Source organism: Panicum virgatum, chromosome 8K (assembly GCF_016808335.1).
Source record: "Panicum virgatum strain AP13 chromosome 8K, P.virgatum_v5, whole genome shotgun sequence".
Classification (NCBI taxonomy): Eukaryota; Viridiplantae; Streptophyta; class Magnoliopsida; order Poales; family Poaceae; genus Panicum; species Panicum virgatum.
In genome coordinates, this window is record NC_053143.1 from 27,347,330 (window position 1) to 27,352,263 (window position 4,934).

Sequence of the window (4,934 nt, forward strand, 5' to 3'; positions counted from 1 at the left end):
CGCCGCCGCCGCCCTACAAGCCGGGTGCGGCCTCCTAATCGGCATCCTTCGCAGCGGGTGCTAGGGCCGGCGTCCAGATCTCCTGGGCTGCCAACTCCCCCTCCCTCCTCCTCGCTCGCTCGCGTCGCTTGCTCGCGCCGCCCGCAGCGGCCGCCCTCGCCCGCGCCAGCCGCCACCGCGCGCTCCGGCATACGCGCGGCGGGCGCCGTTCACCCATGCCGGAAGGCGCCGAGGCTGAAGCTGCCGAGCGCGATCCGCCATGCCGTTTGCACCGCGCGGAACGCGTGGAGGGGCGCACCGAACTCGGCGCTCCTTTTCGCCGCTTGCCGCCGTAGACCCTTCCCCTTCTCAGATTCCTGCTGGCCCCCTTGCCTTTTCTCCTTCCCCGACCACCGTCGGCCCTCCTTCCGGCCCAAGGTATCGGACCCTCCTCTCGGATACGAATCGCGGCGGGCAACGGCAACCCTCGGAACTCTTGTGGTGCCCTGCTCCCTGCATCCATCCGTGGCGCACTCACGACGCCCTCGGCGACTCCTGTGGCCCGCCCTCACGACGACATCGTCTCCGGCTGCGCGCCTTGCTACTTGAGTTGGGGAGAGGTGAGATTATCTTCCATTGAATTTTGATTCCTGCTCCTCCTGATCAGACAACCAATGAAGGCTCTTGGTTATTCATCATGCATAGGATTTCTGGTTTCGTGCTGATAGTGGGACTCCATCGATAGTATTTATTAGTAGAGATTCTTGCTCTAGAACGGTGCCCAGGTAGATGAATGAAACAAAACTTTAGTAAATGCTTGTGAGCTAGGGACTGCTTACCAAGTAGATGAATTAGCACTAGAATACAGTGTTGGATCAGCGCATCTTCATATAGCACTTATAGTTTTTTTCTTTGTTGTGGTGATCTTGATTTTGCGTATAGGCAATCACAGCAGCAGGAACAAGAAAAAAATGATTCCATATTTAGCAAGCTTCAAACCCAGATTAAGAACAAGAAGTTGACAGTTGATGTCAAGGACTCAAGGCTAGCTCAGAATGTAAGCTGCAGTGCTATGCATTTTTGGGAATTGTTTTATACGTATTATTTAAAAAAGCTTGCAGTTTGTGCTGAGGTCTTTGATTCATGGCTTGTCTCATTTCTTTGATTCATGCCTTATGCTGTGCTGAGTTTGCTGGATTTACCTCTTGCTTTCTCACTTGAATAGACCTATGATGCTCCTAATAAGCTAGAAGCGTAACAAATGTAAGATGTTGTTGCTGGTATGGACACCTCCACCTATCATGCTCTCAACGTGTTTGAGGAAATGGGTGCAAGGTGTACATTTTTTCTTTCCCTTTTCCTTTTAGATTTGCTTGCTGATTTTGCACAGCCTTTAACTGTGCTTGGCCTATTTAGGTTCAGAGTTCAGTATAGACTATAGAGATAGACATAAGTTCAATCAGTTCAGTCCTAAACATGCACTTTTTTGCAAATTGATGGGCTGCTCCTTTACCATTGGGTTAGCAGTGGTACTGGTGCTTCATACTGCTGTGTTGGTTACAATTAAATCATATCAGAAAGAAAACAGCCTGAGTAGCTATGTACTGCTGTTTCATTTTTTGTTTATTGTTGCATTGCGCCCAATTATCAGGAAGTTTTATTATTGGTATAATTGCAGATACCTTATGGATCACACCAGCGTGGTGCTTCTTGAGGGATTGAGTAGCTTCTCAAATTAGGTAGTGTCCTGTCATCTGTCATTAAAGAGCTACAATTCTTCAAGAGCTATTGCTTGAGGGAGTCTAATTATTGGTACTAAAAATGGAAATTATATGACAAGAAAAATGCAAAACCTAGAGTTGTTGTTCTAACCTGACAGATGCATGCTCTGAACTAATTCTTCTTGCTCCTCTGCTCCTCCTGATCAGTTTATTTTTTTAGGCTATGAAGAAGAGCTATCTGATGTGCTGCCAAAATGAAAGAAGCCTGAGGTTCAGGGTAGAGCTTTGAGTGGATCAGGTTTTGGAGAAGAAAAAGCTTCAGGTACATTTTTTCCTGATTTCTGCTTGATCGAGATAGAAGATGGTAGCAGTAAGTAGTGTGCTACTGGATAAGAATAGAGCCAAGCAAAGAGCCAGATTGCTTCTTGCTGTGTGCATTGCTTGAGAGAGAAGAGAGCACAAATGAGCTTCTCCATCAGACCAGAAAGAGTTGAAAAGGATAATTCTATGTAGCAAGCTGGAATTTAGTACTTGTTGCCTCTCCTTTTAAGTTTTAACCACAAGACTTCCAAGTTCTGAAGCTACTCATATTAAACAAAAAAGAACAACAAAATAGTTAGCATTTGTACTATAACAATTGGTCCATGCTTTTTCCCATTTCTATACAAAATAGTTCCCATTTGTACTATAACAATTGGCCTCAATTCAGTGTATTTTATCTCTGCTGTAGTGCTTAAAATTTTCAGTGTGAAAGATGTCCCTTTGGAGCTTTTCTGTTTCTGGATTAGCAAGCACTATAACTGATACATGGACTATTATACTATTATATTAGCATCATACTACTCTTATTGACTTCTGCGTGTTGGACAGTTTGGAGAGCTTTCTCTTTAAGTCCACAAGATTGAAATTGGACAGTTTGGAGAGTCTCATTCAACCTTAAATCAGCTCCTAGGTAAACTCATTCAAACTTGGTAGATAACCAGATTAATCAAGCTATACCTGCTGTTTTGTTGTACAGTTTGGAGTTATATACTTCCTGATTGTTTATTTTTTTAAGCTTGACCTTTTTTTTGGCAAACATTCTTTAGTATTTCGATTTTTCTGCGCTGTCCATGCTAGGAGCATTGTGCTAAAAGAGAAGCAAATGCTCATGTTTCTTGATCTTACAAGCAATTCATTATATATCATTCAGAAAATGCATCCCTTGTTTTGCCTCTGGGGCTTGTTAGAGGGGAGGTGATTATATATCGTTTTAGATGACACTTGGAGCTGCGGAATCCTGCAGGTGGTGGCAGTTGGGGACTCGAGCGCGCGAGGGAGGCAAAGAGAGCAGATGCGGATGGAGCGTGGGGGATGAATGTGGTTGTGTAGCAATAGTTTGGCCTGGAACAATGTAATGGCTTTGTATGTCTGAAATTTATACGTAGCGTTAACACGAGCACACTTATTATTACACATAAATATTACATATGTTGTTTTTTTACCCATAGCGTTAGCACGGGCCAACTTACTAGTCTATTTAAGGCGGCCATGCATCCAGTGAGCTTCTGAACATCTTTAATAGAGGCCGGAGCTTCCATATTCATGATGGCGTTAATCTTCTCTGGATTCGCTTCAATTCCTCTGTGGCTGACAATGAAGCCGAGTAGTTTTCCGGATGACACGCCGAAAACACACTTGGTCGGGTTTAGTTTCCATCTGAAACTTCGTAAATTGTTGAAGGTTTCTTCTAGGTCGGAGATAAAGGAGTCGTATTCCTTTGTCTTTACGACCACATCATCGACATAAGCTTCTACGTTGCGATGAAGCTGGTTGGTGAAGCTTAGTTGTATGGCATGCCGATATGTTGCTCCAGCATTCTTTAATCCGAAGGACATGGTCTTGTATGCATATGCACCAAACGGAGTGATGAACGCTGTCTTGATCTGATCTTCTTCCTTGAGGGCTATTTCGTGATAACTGTTGGCACTCCTTAGCCTATACGAATTACTCCGAAGCGCACAAAGACCAATGTAGCTTTCACCAGGGAGTATACCTAGGATATCGAATCCAAGGAACGGTAAAGCTTCGACTAGGTCTAGAACTAGTTCAACCGGACCCATCAGGGGAAGAGAGGTAAGTGGGTAGAGGGTCTAACGCCGGTTAGCCAACTCATTACCCAGAAGACTTGAAACTAAACTGTCTTGACCTACTTCGGCGGCCTCAGGGAAGGACTCAGACTGGGGTGAGAAGGGAGTCCAACAATAGTCGGCACTACTGCTATGAAAACACCCAAACGTGGTGGACTACAAGGGACGGACAGGGCTGTCACCACCAGCCGCCTACCACAACGGTACCGTGGGGTGGAACACAACCCTATGTAACTAACCCAGTCTAGGCACCATGCCTACAATTATCGAGTTACGTACTCCTACCTCCCGGCAAGACAGAGAGCACTCTCAATAAGTAGAACTTGCTACTTACGCAGACTAGGGATCCCGGAGATCAAAGACAGAAAGTAAACAAGTAACTGAAGTAAAGAGAAAGACTAGCGAGATACCGACGAGAGACGAGGAACTTCACTCCGAAGATAATTCATTCCTCCAAGGTGGCTTACAAAAGTGGAGTAAGATTGAAATAATTCAGCACCGCTCCTTTAGCTTGGTTTTCACCAAAGCTCTCACCTTACAATCTCCCTATTCTAGGATGGACTACATCTTGTTTGAGGCTCTTCTCCTCTCCAAATGGTGTGTCTTGGAATGGAGGTGTGGGTGTCCTTTTATAGCTCTTCCAAGGCGGTGCTGAAGCTAGCGCGTGCACATTACGCTAGTAGGTCGGCTGTTTAGCTTCCACGCTAGAGATGAGCACGTGGCGTGACAAAGTGAGGCCGGCCGGCCTCCCCTCGGCCGGCCGGCCTGGGATCTCCGCCAAATTTGCACTGCCTTTTCGTGAACACTCCTGATTGCCTGATGAAGTTGTTTTTAGTTGCGTTAGTCTAAAGCCGAGTAGTTGGGGGCCGGGCGGCCTGGCCTAGGCCGGCCGGCCTGGGCTTGTCCCTTCTCGGCCCTCTGATCCACCGACGTGTTGATCAATGGTTGCATATTCTTCTCATAGACGGTTTCGGGTTTGGGTTGAGTTGGAGCACTGCATGTGGACCCATCTTCTTATGGCTCAAGCCTTTTAGTCTTGGTTCATGTATTTTTCATGAAACCACATTGGATTGGCTTGCATTTGCACTCGTGAGCACTCTGACCA

The 4,934-nt window shown here is 46.1% G+C and overlaps 1 long non-coding RNA gene across 3 annotated transcripts; it reads left to right on the top strand.

Moving 5' to 3' along the window:
- Positions 1-224: 224 nt before the first annotated feature.
- On the top strand, positions 225-3,182 carry LOC120644318. 3 transcript variants are annotated; one of them, XR_005663620.1, is made up of 7 exons: positions 225-599; positions 922-1,036; positions 1,205-1,314; positions 1,658-1,718; positions 1,921-2,022; positions 2,571-2,652; positions 2,986-3,182. It is a non-coding gene; the product is annotated as an uncharacterized LOC120644318 (long non-coding RNA). The 3 variants fall into 3 exon arrangements; XR_005663621.1 differs by lacking the exon at positions 922-1,036 and having other exon boundaries at positions 230-599; XR_005663622.1 differs by lacking the exons at positions 922-1,036; positions 1,205-1,314 and having other exon boundaries at positions 234-599.
- Positions 3,183-4,934: the final 1,752 nt, after the last annotated feature.